Source organism: Emiliania huxleyi, assembly GCF_000372725.1.
Source record: "Emiliania huxleyi CCMP1516 unplaced genomic scaffold EMIHUscaffold_3, whole genome shotgun sequence".
In the NCBI taxonomy this organism is placed as follows: domain Eukaryota; phylum Haptophyta; order Isochrysidales; family Noelaerhabdaceae; genus Emiliania; species Emiliania huxleyi.
In genome coordinates this window covers 1,312,302-1,326,755 of record NW_005199770.1, presented here as the reverse complement: position 1 = coordinate 1,326,755, position 14,454 = coordinate 1,312,302, and the positions used below count along the sequence as shown (strand labels likewise).

The 14,454-nt window shown below is 70.7% G+C and overlaps 1 protein-coding gene across 1 annotated transcript in view; it reads left to right on the top strand.

Annotated features, from left to right (window-relative positions):
* The window catches only part of EMIHUDRAFT_349606 (putative histone H2A), a gene marked incomplete at its 5' end in the record, with an annotated part of 42,515 nt that overhangs the window by 15,012 nt on the left and 13,049 nt on the right, over positions 1–14,454 (top strand). The window lies entirely within an intron of this gene.

Sequence of the window (14,454 nt, the reverse complement as noted above, 5' to 3'; positions counted from 1 at the left end):
TCTCCGCCCCACCCTCGCCTCCGCCGCCGTCGCCTCCGCCCTCGCCGCCGCCGCCGTCTCCGCCGCCGTCGCCACCGCCGCCGTCCCCGCCACCGTCTCCTCCGCCTCCTTCCCCGCCACCACTGCCACCGCCGTCCCCACCGCCGCCATCTCCACCGCCCGCCGCGCCGCCGCCGCCCTCACCGCCGCCGCCCTCACCCCCGCCGCCCGCTCCACCACCGCCCTCGCCGCCGCCCGCGCTCCCGCCGCCCTCGCCTCCACCGCCTAGCCCGCCGCCGCCATCGCCGCCCCCATCACCGCCGCCACCCTCGCCGCCCCCATCACCGCCGCCATCGCTTCCACCCTCGCTCCCGCCGCCCTTTTCCCCGCCGCCGTCGACTCCCCCATCGCAGCCTCCGCCCTCCCCACCGCCGTCCCCACCTCCGCTGCCACCCTCGCCGCCTCCGCCCTTCTCGCCGCCGCTCTCGCCACCGCGGCTGCCTCCGCCCTCGCCGACGCCGCCTCTGCAGTTTGACGAGGAGGTGCTCGGCGCGACTGCCACCTTGCAAGGCGTCGGCCTGGCTGGCGTCGTCGCCGCCGCCGTGCTGATCCTCTGCCTCACCCTCACGACCGTCCTCGTCTGCCACAAGCGGCGCGGCGCGCGCGTCTCCCGCGAGGCGTCCGCCCTGGAGGCGGGGCAGCGGCTCGCCACCGGCAAGTACCGCGGCGGCGTGCTCCGCACGCAGCGCGCAAAGGTGGAGCCGGCGCGTGAGTGGGCCGAGCGGGAGGCTGCCGGCGGCCGCGGCGCGTCGGCGCCGCTCCAGCGGGCGGCCTTTGCGCGGGACTGCCTGCCGCTCGACTTTTCGGCGGCTGACGCTGGGGGCGCGGGGGCGCTTCGCCAGTCCGTGGAGCGCGGGGCGGGAGCAGGGCTTCCGCAGGGCCGCCAGCAGCAGCAGCACCGCGCGCCCCCGGCGTGGCCGTCGCACCAGGGGCCACGCGCCCTGGCGAGGCTGGGCGGCAGCGGGGGAGAGCACCGCCCGCCGCCCGCGCTGCCGAGCGACACGCTCGCGGGCGGCAGGGTCGCCGCCGCGGAAGAGCGGATCCTCCGGATACGCGACGCCAAGCAGAAGCGCCTCTCGGCGCGGGCGGAGCAGGTGTCCCGCTTCCACGACGACGTGGCGGGCGGGGGGAGGAGGCCGCCGCCGGCGAGGCCGCAGATATGATTTTGTGTAGATTATAGAGGCATGGACCATGGTATCGAGGGTATACGAAACATGTACGTGCGGTTTTGTTGGCGCGGGGACGATAAGCGATGGTGTGTCATGCACGCCCACGCGAGCTCCCGCCTCGCCCTCGGCGGCGGTTCCGGCCGGGCGCCGCCGCAGGAGGCGGCGCGGTGGGAGGCGGCGAGGCCGCGCAAGCCGCCGCGTCCCACTCGACGCAGCCCCCGAAGAAGGCCACGAACTCGGCCCGCGTGTACTCGTCGCCGTCGGGAGCCCTCCGCCTCTCGGCCATAGTCTCGGCCATAGTCTCGGCCGGCGCGCCCTGCCCACGGCGGCCACCGGCAACGGAAGAGACGACGCCGGGAGTGGTCCGGACGCCGCCGCCGGCGGCACGCGCATCGGTGGACGCCATGCCGCCACCACCCCCTCCTCCTCCTCCTCCTCCTCCTCCTCCTCCGCCCCCTCCCCCTCCGCCGCCCAGGAAGGCAGGCACCTCCTGCCCCGCCTCCCGCAGCAGCGTCGAGAGGGCGGCCGCGATCTTGCCGTTGCCTTGCTTTGGAGCGTCGCCAGGAACGAAGAGCGAGGTCGCGAGCCCGGTGTGGCCCGCGCGGCCCGTGCGGCCGATCCGGTGCACGTAGCTGTCGAAGTCGTCCTTCGCAAAGGGCAAGTCCATGTTGATCACGTGCTCGACGCCGGCCACGTCGAGGCCTCTCGCCTGCGGGACATGCCTCGGACATGTCTGGGACGTGTCCTGGACGTGTCTCGCCACGTCGAGGCCTCTCGCCGCGACGTCGGTGGCGACGAGGACGCGGCAGCTGCCCGCCCGGAAGGCCGCGAGCGCCGCCTGCGGGACATGTCTCGGACATGTCACGGACGCGTCCTGGACATGTCCATGTCCGGAAGGCCGCGCCAGCGCCGCCTCGCGCTGCGACTGCGAGCGGTCGCCGTGGATGTCCTCCGCGGCTTCGGGCGGGAAGCGCTCCTCCGGCGGCGCATCCGCGGGGCCTCCGGCGCGCAGCATCTTCTTGAGCCACGTCGCCGTCCGCTTCTTCTCGACAAAGACCAACGTCCGGCCCTGCCGTTCGCCCAAGGCCGCCACGACCAGCTGCAGCTTCTTCCGCTTGTCGGGCGCGGCGCGCACGATCCGCTGCTCGATCCCGTCGACGGTCGACCCGACCCGACCGACGCCGATCCAGACGTACGGCCGCAGAAACTCGCGCGCCAGCCGCTGAATCGAATCCGGGAAGGTTGCGGAGAAGAGGAGGGTGTGGCGGGCCGTGGTTGGCGGCATCGCGCGGACCACGCGCCGGATCTGCGGCTCGAAGCCCATGTCGAGCATGCGATCCGCCTGATCATTGATACACAGGCCAACGTTTAATCAATGATTAGAGAAGCCCATGTCGAGCGTCCGGCCCCGCCTCGTCGAGGACGAGGTAGATCGCCTTGCTCAGCTCGACGACCTGCGGGACATGTCTCGGACATGTCACGGACGTGTCCTGGACACGTCCGCCTTCCTCAGCTCGACGACCCCCCGCTCGACAAAGTCGTTGAGCCGGCCCGGCGTCGCGACCACCAGGTCCGCGCCGAGCGCGAGCGCCCTCGCCTGCGCGCGCTGGTCGGCGCCGCCATAAACTGCGACCTAAACAGCGCGGCCATAAACTGTGTGAGAGAGCCGGGAGTGTGTTGACAGGCGCCGCCATAAACTGCGACCGGCCGTAGCGCAGACCGGTTGGAGAGCTTCTGCGCCTCGAGCTCGATCTGCGAGGCGAGCTCGCGCGTCGGCGCCATCACGACGGCGCGAGGCCGGGCTGCGCCCTCCCGCCCCACCGTCGACGCGCCCGCCGCCGACGTATCGGCGAGGGCGGCGCAGACGGGCACGAGGAAAGCCGCCGTCTTGCCGCTTCCCGTCTGCGCGCAGCACATCAGGTCGCAGCCGGCGAGAGCGAGGGGCACCGCGTGCCGCTGGATGGGAGTCGGCTTGACGTAGTTCATCAGGCCGACGTTGCGCAGCAGGAACGGCGGCAGCGAGACGAGGGACGCGAAGCTCTCCAGCGGCGGCGCCGCCGCCGCGCCGGGGCCGCTCACCTCCACCTCAATCTCCGCGTATTTGTCAAACTGGATGCCCTGCGAGCCCTGCTTTGCGAATAGCACCCGCTCTCGCTCGTCCGCCTCCTCGCCGGCGACGACGCCACGCTGCACCTTGAGCGCCTCGCCGCTCTTGAGGGCCGCCGTTTGGCACTGCCGGAAGTAGGCGTCCTCCGCCTGCTCTCGCGCCGCAATCGCGGCGGCCTGCTTTTGGCGGCGACCCTGCTTCTTCTCCTCCCTCGTGAGCGGCGGGCGGTTACCGTGGCCGCCACGGCCTTGAGGCTCACGGCCTTGAGGTTGCATCGGCGAGCCCGCCATAATTGAGTTTGGCACGCCGCTCTGCAAAGAGTGCACCTGCGGCGTGGGCCGCTTTGGGCCGCACCTCTAAAAAAGAAATCGCTGTTTCGCACACGAGAAGGGCTAGCTGTAGGCAGCTAGCCTCTGAGGAGGGCGTCCATAGACACCTCACTAGACCCCACACACAGTCTCGTCCGTGCCCCGCCGGCCGGAGAGATTGCTGGAGGTAGAGCAAGCCTGCTCTAGCCTCGCATATCACTTCCTGTTGTCTGTTGTTTGTTGTGCCCTTGTTTGTGCCCTTGGCACCGTGGAGTGCTGGGGGGGGCGACAGGGAGGATGTGGCCCTGAGTTATGTGTACGCCGACTCAGGGTGTGTGGCAGCCAGCTGGCTGTGTGTCTTGTGAGCTTGTTTGTGTCTGTGTGTCGCTCGTGCGTGTCGTCATACTGGTTGGGTAGTAGTCTAAGTTCTGAGCCTGGAGGCCTAATGGGTCTAAGTGTGGCTAGCCACGCTGGAGTGCTTGCGCGGTCTAAGATCAGCGGGAGCCTCTTACATCGGCTAAGTCGGCCGTGGCACGGCCTGGGGCCAAGGCTCCCACCGTGATCAACGCCCCGTGATCAACATCGGCACAGCCCCCAAATTTTCTTCGCCTGCGGCGGGCGATCGATCCTCCTCATGCTCAGCAATCGCCGCCTCAGCATCCTCCTCTTCCGGTTCTCGTTGCTGCCTCCTGAGCGCAATGTTCGGCGACTTCTAGCCAAACAGTTCTCACAAATAGCCTCAAGCTCAAACAGACGCGTGTCAGAGAAGCCTCTGTGTATGCTGGTCCTCTTTGTATTGAACGATCCGCGCGTGAGGTAGCATAGGGCCTTGTTGGCAGCAGCCAGCTTGTTGCGCTGCTTCGTTGCGATGAGCTGATTGGGATCGCAGAAGTGCATGCCAAGCACCGCCACGATCTTGAAGCAGAACACATCGCAACCGCATCGTCCGCACTGCCATCGGCATGCCGCGCCCGCCGCTTCGCCGCAGCCGCCTTAAGGCACGCATAGCGGCAGCATATGGTACGTTGGTCGTTGCGCGTACTTGAGCAGGCGTTGCGCGCCGCAAGTAGCGCACTGGCCCTGGGAGAAGGCGATATGGCGTCGTGCGCGGCAAACGTTGGTCGGGACGCGTCCAGGTATTTTTCGGGTAAACCTGAAAGCTGATTCAACCAGGTATACCCGGGTTTTACCCGGAGTTGGCCTTATGTCGTCTAAGTTCATGGCCCCCGACCATGAGGGTCTAAGTCTGAGCCCGGCTCCGTGCGGGGGCTAAGTTGAGCGCTCGCTCGCTGCAGAGGCTAAGTGTAGAGCGACCCTCTAGCCCTACTACCCAACCATTGTCGTCATCATCTCTGTCTAGCGTCCACCCATACCGCGTTGGTGTCCAGTCCGAGCCTGGCTGTTCTTCACCTTACTACCTACCTACCTACCTACACGTTGTGCTACTGTCCACATACTCATACATGCAGGCCCACCGAACTCAACTCACAGAGACGGCACGGAGTCCGGGATGCAGACCAGTCGCCTCAACTCACTCTCAGCCTCCACATGAGATGAAAGGGTTGCTAGCAGGCGCACAGAGGCTCAGAGGGCGCTCCCAAAGTCCCAATCGCTCCAGCCGCGCGCTTGTGGGCGAGCTACGGTTGATTGAGCTACGAGCCGCCGGCGCCGCGCCCCTCGCCCCGCGGCCTCCCCCGCCCACCGCGCCCACCGCGCCCACCGCGCCCACCGCGCCCGCCCCGCCCGCCCCGCCCGCCCCGCCCACCGACCACCGCCGCGCCACCAGCGGGCGGCGGTAGGTGTGGCACAGCGCGAGTGGGTGGCTGGTAGACAAACGTCGCCTGCTCCGCCACCTTTGTCCCAGTTGCGGCGACGGGCAGCGCCGGCTGGCGGCAGGCCGGGCAGTTGGTGTCGCGCTCCAGCACGCGCGGCACACATGCCTCGCAGTAGAGCGCGTGGCCGCACGCGAAGCGAACCGACCGAGGCGCGTCGTAGCAGAGGTCGCACTGGCGCTCCGCGTCCGCGTCCGCCTCGGCTGCCACCGCCCCTGCGAGGCTCGGTGGCGGCGATGCCGCCATCTCCTCCGCCGCTTCGGCGAGCGCCCCCAGCCGCGGCAATGCCTCTGCGAGCGGCATCCGCTTCCGCTTCCTCTCGTACGCCAGCCCGACCACGAGCCTCGCCAGCTCCTCGGCCTGCTCCGCCGACCAGCCCGCGTCGGCCGCTGCGATGGCCTCCGCCGTGTCGGGCTCCTCCAGCGCATCGTAGCACTCGTTGAGCAAGCCGAGAGCGCCACGGCCGGTCAGGCTGACGAGCAGCGTGATGCCGAGCGCGTAGCCGTCGGTCAGCATGCTGGCCTGGCCATCCTGCGTGATGATCGGGTCCATGTAGCCGGGCTTGCCAAAGATCCGCTGCGTCGACAGGTGCGAGACCTGCTGGCTGCTGCCGGCCGTCGCCTCTGCCGCGCGCGCGAGGCCCACGTCGGCGAGGTAGCCGTTGCCGCGCTCGTCGAGCAGGATGTTGCCCGCCGAGACGTCGCGGTGCAGGATCATGGGTGAGCGCGTATGCAAGTAGTGCAGAGCGCTCGCGGCGTCGCGCAGCACGCGGAGCCGTGCGGCGGAGGAGAGCGGCGGAGGCGGCGTCTCGAAGCCGAGCATGCGGAGCCGCTGAAGTGCGGCTGGAGCGCGATAGAGGCGGTCCTCGAGGCTGCCACCGCGGCAGAGGGGGTAGACGAGGCACGCTCTCGCCGGCGCCAAGCAGACGCCGAGCAGAGGGAGGAGGGACGGGTGGCACGCCGCGCTGAGCGTGCGCACCTCGCTCTGCAGCTCGGCGAGGCCTTGTGCGCCGACACCGACCAGCGCCGTCTTGACGGCGAACCCGCAAGCGACGCGCGTGAGAGACGGCAGCGCGTCGCAGCGGTAGACGCGCCCGAAGCCTCCCTCGCCCACCTTGCGCGCCTCGGCAAAACCGTCGGTCGCCGCGATGAGCTCGTCGAGAGGGACGGCGGCGGGCGGCGCAGCGGCGGCGGCGAGAGCGGGGACACTCGCCGCCGCCTCCGCTGCCGCCGCTGCCGCCGCCTCCGCTGCCGCCGCCTCTTGAGCCTCCGCCGCCGCCGCGGCCGCCACTGCCGCCTCCACAGCCGCCGCCTCCGCCGCCTCCGCCTCCGCTTCCGCCCTCATCCTCGCCTCCTCCCTCTCCCTTGCCGCCTCTTCCCTCGCCCTCGCCTCTGCCACCTCCCTTGCCCTCGCCTCTGCCTCCTCCCTTGCCCGCGATGCCGCCTCCGCCTCCTCCGCCGCCGCAGCTGCCTCCGCCGCCCGCGCCTCGTCCGCCGCCCGCGCCTCCTCCGCCTGCTCTGCTGCCCGCTCAGCCGCCTCCGCCTGCCTCGCCGCCGCCTTCTCCTCCTTCTGCCGCTGCCGCTTCAGCGCCCTGGCCTCGCGGGTCTTTCGCTCCGCCAGCTCGTCGCGCAGCCGCCGCGCCGCCCGCAGCGCCTCCGAGCCGTCGGCGGCGTCGGTGTTCGCGTTGATCGCCGCCCTGAGCGCCTCGAGATCGGCGTCGCCTCGCTCGCACGCCTCAACCGCCTCGCGCAGCGCAGCCTCGGCAGCATCGCGCGCCTCCGCCGCCTCCGCAGCCGCTCCCGCCTCGCGTGCGGCCGCCGCGGCCTCGAGCCACGCCAGCACCGCCGCCTGCTCGCCTCGCCCAGCTGCTGCGATGACCGCATCGGAGACTGGCACGCCACCCCTGAACACCGCCGGCGACAGATTACTCGGCCGCACCCGCACGCTCTCGCCGCCGCCCTCGAGCGCCACCGCGTACCGCCCGCCCTCGAAGCGCTCAGCCACGCCCCGCTGCCCGTTCAGATCGGGGCGGGAAGAGAGCCCGCCGAGCACGACTCGCTGGCCGAGCAGTGGCGCGTCCACAGCTGCCGCTGCCGCGCCTGAGAAAGCGCCGCCCGCCCCTGCCCGGCCGTCTGCAGCCGCGGCCGCCTCCGACAAGACCTCGACGCACTCGGCGTGGCCCTGCTTCTTGGCCCGTTGAAGCGCCGTCTCGCCGTCAACATCGCGCGCCGCAGCATCTGCGCCCGCCTGCAGCAAGCGCCGCACAACGGCGGGGCGGTTGAGGACGGCGGCGTACATCAGCGCGGTGCTGCCTTTGCTGTTCTGGAAGTTGACCTCAGCGCCGCGCCGCAGCAGCAGGTCGACCAACCGCTCGTAGCCTTCTTGGGCGGCGAAAATCAGCGCGGTCAAGCCGTCGCTTTCCTGCAGGTTGATCTCCGCGCCGTGCCGAATCAGCAGCTCGACCACCCGCTCGTGGCCGTGGTGGGCGGCGTACATCAGCGGGGTCCAGCCGATGCTGTTCCGCATGTTGGTCTCCGCGCCGCGCTGCAACAGCAGCTCGACCACCCGCTCATGGCCTTCGAAGGCGGCTTTCATCAGCGCGGTTAAGCCGCGGCTACACGGCAGGTTGATCTCCGCGCCTCTCTGCAGCAGCAGCTCGACCACCCGCTCGTAGCCGCTGGAGGCGGCGCCAGCCAGCGCGGTGAGGCCATAGCAGTCCTGCTTGCTGACTTCAGCGCCGTGCTGAAGCAACAGCTCGACCACCCGCTCGTGGCCTCTGCGGGCGGCGTACATCAGCGCAGTGTTGCCGCCGCTGCTCTGCAGGTTGACCTTCGCTCCACGCCGGAGCAGCAGCTCGACCACCCGCTCGTGGCCTCTGCGGGCGGCGTCCATCAGCAGCGTGAGGCCGCTCACCTCGCCTCTCTCGTACGTCGCGTCGACCCGCCCCCCGCCCTCAAGCCACTCCAGGACCACCGCCTCGTCGCCTCGCTGAGCTGCTGCCACGACCGCACGGGGGGCTGCCAAGGCATCGCTCGGCTCCGCCGCAGCCGGCGACAGATTACCCGGCCGCACCCGCACGTTCTCGATGGATCGATTCGAGGCCTGCGTGTGTGTGTGTGTGTGGGGGGGAGGGGGGGGGGGGGGGTTGTGTGTGTGTGTGTGTGTGTGTGTGTGTGTGTGTGTGTGTGTGTGTGTGTGTGTGTGTGTGTGTGTGTGTGGTTGAGTGGGTGGTTGCTTGGGTGGGTGGGGTGCGGGCGAGAACGAGATGAAGAGGGCGAGGGAAGAGGTCGAGGGCGGCGGGTGGCGCGTGGGGAGTGGTCAGTCTGCTGACAGGTCTGCTGACAGAGTCTGCTGACAGGTCTGGTGGACAGTCTGGTGGTGTCAGGGTCGGGGCCAGGTCTCGCACACCTTGCGCCGCATCTCCGCCTCCCTCCAGCCTGCCGACTGCCACGCCGCCCGTGCCGGTGCCGGTGCCGCCTCTACAGCCGCCGCCTCCGCCGCTGCCTCCGCCGCCGCCACCTCCGCCGCCTCCGCCTCCGCCTCCGCCCTCACCCTCGCCGCCTCCCTCTCCCTTGCCGCCTCCTCCCTTGCCCTCGCCTCTGCCTCCTCCCTTGCGCGCGCCGCCGCCTCCGCCTCCTCCGCCTCGGCCCGCGCCCGCGCCGCCTGAGCCTCCGCCGCCGCCTGTGCGCGCGCCGACTCCTCGGCCTCCTCGCGCTCCGCCTGGAGCCGCGCCTTCCGCCGCCCCTTCTTTGCGCGCTCCTTGGCCCGCTTTGCCTCGGCGCGAGCCTCAGCCTCCTCGCGCTGCTGCGCTTCCGCCACCCATGCCTGCCGCTCGAGCGCCGCATGCCGGGCGAGGGCGCCATCCAGCGGTGCCGTCACCGGCTCGCTCACGCGCTCGTAGGCGACGTACTCGCAGAGCCGCTGCACGAACTCGAGCCCCAGGAAGCCCTCGCCAGTGCGGGTCTTCAGCTGCTTCGCCGGGCCGTTGCACACGTCCGAGTAGTACCAGCGGCCGTCGTTGGCGCTGCGCCCGAACGCCTGCAGCCGGCGCGAGATCGCGTGCGAGGCGAAAGCACCGGGCTCGAGTGCCATGAGCTCCCGCCGCCCACGAGGGTTCACACCGTCCAGTATGGCGACGAAGCACAGCTCGTACCGCGCCCCGTTCACCTCCATCGTGGGTGGCAGCACCACCGGCGTCGTGCTCGTTCCGTGTGCTGAAGCTCTGCATACGTCGAACAGCAGCACGGGCGGTGCGCCGACGATTCGGTGGCTGAGAGGCCCGCCCGGAAGCTGATTGACGACGTCGCTGCTGCGCTGACGCCAAGCGGAGGCGCGCGCGTCAAAGTACCAACCGAAGGCGGCGGGGAAATACCCGTTTTGCTTGCACGCCATGCATGTGCCGCCGCTGACAGCGGCGGCAGAGCAGCTCTCGAGCAACATCTGCAGCGGCACGGCGCGGCGCTGCATGGGCACGTACAGCAGAGTCTGGTAGTCCTGCGTGGCGTAGGCGTACGCTACGTGGCAAAGCGGGCACTCCACGGCGGCGTGGAGCGTCGTCACCCGTAGCGCCGGGTGCGCCGGGCGAGGGAGCGCGTCGCAGCAGCGCACGAACTCCGCCGCCGCCGCCGCCGCCAGGCGGTCGTCCGCTATTGGTCCGGAGAGCGGCTCTTCTCCGAGCAGCTCGCGGATGCCACTGTTACTGGGCTCGCGGAGAAGATCTAACCCCTCGCTGTAGCCAAGTTGGAGTAGCAGAAGCTCCAGATCGCACGAGTCGACAGCTTGGTCGGCTGTCACGCCCGACCCGGTGAGCGCCGACGAGAGGTCCAGCGTGGGGTCCGGGTGCGTCCACATCTGCTGCGCCATCCGCACCACCGCCGACTTAGCACGCTCATCCTCATCGCCCGACGCAAAAGGGTAGTCGCTGCGCAGCAGCTCGGCGAGGAAGGGGCGGCAGCTCTGCATCAGGACGAGCGCAAGGTTCACGCTATCGTGCGCCGCTCGGAAGCCATCGACGAGGGTGACGATGCCCGGGAACCCGGCGTGTGGCAGTGGCAGCGGCGCGACAGCAGGCGAGGCGCGAGCCTCCAGCACGGCGAGCTCCGGCCGCCACGCCTCCGCCACGCACGCGGCGGCGAACTTGCTGCTCAGAGCGACGCGGCGCAGGTCCGCTGGCCCCAGCAGTTGAAGCAGACGCGTGGCAACGGCCGGCGCCAGCGTGACAACCTCGAGCAAGCCGCACACACCGCTCACCGCACGCCGCTGCTCCGCGGAGCGGACGGTGAACGGCCCCGGCGGCGACGGCGCCGTGCGGCGCGGCGACCTTGGGTGCCGCGTGGCACCATTCGGCGCCACGTACACCACCTGCTCACCGCGCTCCTGCGTGCTCTTCTGAAGCTGCACCACGATGATCCACTCCCGGCGTAGGATTCCTTTCTGCACCACCGCCTTCGCGAGCCCCACGCGCCCGTTTAGCTGCTCATCCACGAGCCCCATGAGCGTCACCGTCCGCCCCACCCAACCCGCCCGCAGCCTCTCGTCCTCGGACACGGCGGGTGGCTTTGCGCCCTGGCGGAGCGCACCCGCTTCGGCGCCGGCCCTTCCCCCCGCCCACGCTCCCACCACGCTCCCCGCCCGCGCCCCGGCTCGCGCGCCCCCGCCCGCCGCCGTGCTCTGCCTCGGCCGCGCGGCCTTACCTGCGGCATCGCCAGCGGCTGCCGCCTCCTCGGGCGAGTAGCCGTCGGTAATGGCATCTCCTGCAGCATCGCCCGCTTCCGCTGCAGCCCCAGCCGAGAGGCCGTCGTCGAGCGCCTTCTGCGTAGCCTTGCCTGCGGCCTCACCGGCGGCGGCTGCCGTGGTCGGGTCCTTGCCGGCGATGATGGCGTCACCCGCCGCCTTACCCGCGGCGGCGGCAGCCTCGGGAGTTAGGCCGTCGTCGAGAGCCTTCTCCGCTGCTTTCCCAGCAGCCTCACCAGCGGCGGCAGCTGTCTCAGCGTCCTCCCCGGCGGTGATGGCGTCGCCTGCCGCCTTACCGGCCGCATCGGCGGCTTCGGGTGACAAGCCGTCATCGAGAGCCTTCTGGGCCGCCTTGCCGGCAGCCTCGCCCGCAGCAGCCGCCTCCTCGGGCGACTTGCCAGCGATGATGGCGTCGCCCGCCGCCTCGCCAGCCGCATCCGCCGCTTCCGGCGACAAGCCATCGTCAAGGGCTGCCTGAGCCGCCTCGCCCGCCGCCTCGCCGGCCGCCGCTGCCTGCTCGGGCGTGTAGCCTGCGATGATGGCGTCGCCCGCCGCCTCACCCGCGGCCGCAGCTGCCTCGGGCGACAAGCCGTCGTCGAGCGCCTTCTGGGCCGCCTTGCCGGCAGCCTCGCCCGCAGCAGCCGCCTCCTCGGGCGACTTGCCAGCGAGGACAGCCTTGCCTGCCGCCTCGCCAGCCTCATCAGCCGCTTCCGGCGACAGGCCGTCGTCGAGCGCCTTCTGGGCCGCCTTGCCCGCCGCCTCGCCGGCCGCCGCTGTCTCCTCGGGCGTGTAGCCTGCGATGATGGCGTCGCCCGCCACCTTGCCCGTCGCATCGGCAGCATCGGGTGACAAGCCGTCGTCCAGCGCCTTCTGGGCCGCCTTGCCGGCAGCCTCGCCAGCGGCGGCTGCCTCCTCGGCCGTCTTGCCCGCAAAGATCGCCTCGCCCGCAGCTTCGCCCGCCGCGTCGGCAGCATCGGGTGACAGGCCATCGTCGCGTGCTTTCTCGGCCGCCTTGCCCGCAGCGTCGCCAGCGGCCGCCGCCTCCTCGGGGGTCCTCCCGGCGATAATCGCATCGCCTGCCGCCTTGCCCGCCGCATCCGCCGCCTCGGTCGATAGGCCGGCATCCAGCGCCTTTTGAGCCGCCTTGCCCGCAGCCTCACCCGCGGCCGCCGCCACCTCGGCGCTCTTGCCGGCGATGATGGCGTCGCCCGCCGACTCAACCGCCGCATCGACAGCCTCGGGCGACAAGCCGTCGTCGAGCGCCTTCTGGGCCGCCTTGCCGGCAGCGTCGCCAGCGGCCGCAGCCACCTCGGGCGACTTGCCTGCGATGATGGCCTTGCCGGCCGCCTCACCAGCCGCATCCGCCGCCTCTGTCGACAGGCCGGCGTCGAGCGCAGCCTGGGCCTCCGCCGCCGCCTCAGCCAAGATCTTGACGCACTCGGTGTGGCCCTGTTCCTTGGCGTGCTGCAGCGCCGTCATGCCGCTCGCACTGCGCGCCGCCGCGTCTGCGCCCGCCCTCAGCAGGCGCCGCACGACGGCGGGGTGGTCGAAGAAAGCGGCGCTCATCAGCGCGGTCAAGCCGTCGCTGCTCTGCAGATTGATCTCCGCGCCGCGCCGCAGCAGCAACTCGACCACCCGCTCGCGGCCGTTGCCGGCGGCGGCCATCAGCAGCGAGTAACCGCTCATCTCGCCTCTCTCGCACGTCGCGTCGGCCCACCCGCCGCCGTCGAGCCACTCCAGGACCACCGCCTCGTCGCCTCGCAGAGCTGCTACCACGACCGCACGGGGGGCTGCCAAGGCACCGCTCGGCTCCGCCGCAGCCGGCGACAGATTACCCGGCCGCACCCGCACGCTCTCGCCGCCGCCCTCGAGCGCCACAGCGTACCGCCCGCCCTCGAAGCTCCGCGCCACGCCCCGCTGCCCGTTCAGCTCGGGACGGGAGGAGAGCCCGCCGAGCCTGACTCGCTGCCCGAGCAGCGGCGCGTCGGCAGGCGACAAAGCTGCTTCGAGCCCCATTTCCCGCAATCTATGGGTTCGGCACTGGGGGAGGGTGGGGAGAGACGGCGTTGGTGGTCCGGGCCTGTAGACTGTTCTACAATCTATCATCCGGCGTAAGGTAAGGTAAACTTCTGCAAAGGTGGTGAGGCAGGAGTGGAGGTGAGCCCTCGGCCTCGCGACTCCACGTCTAGACGACAGGAGCCCCACCGCGGCATTAAAAGTGCAAGGCCCTGTGCGCGTGGGTGAGCGTGTGTGTGTGTGTGTGTGTGCGTTCCGGCCCGCCTCCCTGAGCATTCCCCCCCCCTCACCTGCCCGGCGGGCGAAAGACGAGCGCCACCAGCGCCTCGGCGGGGGAAAGCGGCGGCAGCTCCGCGTAGTCAGGCAAGCCGCCGCCATCGCCGCCGGCGCCGCCAGCTACGCCCAGCGGCACTCCGCCAGACGTGAGTGCGCCGCCCACCAGGCCGAGGGCGAGGGCGGCGAGGAAGGCGGCGGCGGCGAGCTTCGCCGGGTCGACCGGCGGGGCGATGCGCGAGAAGGCGGCCTGTGGGCCGGCGGGAGGATGGCGGGTCTACCTTAGGCTTGGCGGTCTAGCGTCGGCTTGGCGGTCTAGCCAGGCTGCCTAGGCACGGTGCAGGAATGGCCTCGGTGTTGTCTAGGACATGCCCAGGAGGAGCTCTCTCGGAAATGTCCAGGAAGTGTCTCGGAAGGCGGCCTGCTCGGCCGGAGGTAGGCGGTCGAAGGCCGCCTGGGTGAGGCGCGGGGGGGGGGGGGGGTCCCAAGGGAGGGAGGGGGAGGAAAAAAGGAGGGAGGGGAGGAGGAGAGGAGGGAGGGGAGGGGAGGGGAGGGACAAAGGGGAAAGGGACAGGCGTGGGAGTCTCCCTCCCCCAGCCGAAAGTGGGCGGAATCGCGGCAGAGTGTTGCGCCGGGGGGCAGAGGAGGTGCTGGGGCAGGGGGTGAGGGGAAAGGCCGCCCTCGCCTGGCAGAGGCTGTACGACTGCACATCTCCCCATATCTCCCCATATCTCCCCCTATCTCGCCTGGCAGAGGCTGTACGACTGCATATCTCCCCATATCTCCCCATATCTCCCCCTATCTCGCCTGGCAGAGGCTGTACGACTGCACATCTCCCCATATCTCCCCATATCTCCCCCTATCTCGCCTGGTAGAGGCTGTACGACTCCGTCGGCGCGTAGCCCGCCTCGCGTCAGCGGTGAAGGGTGAGCATCAGCACGGCTGTGACGAGTCAGGAAGGTGGGGCTCGTAGCCCG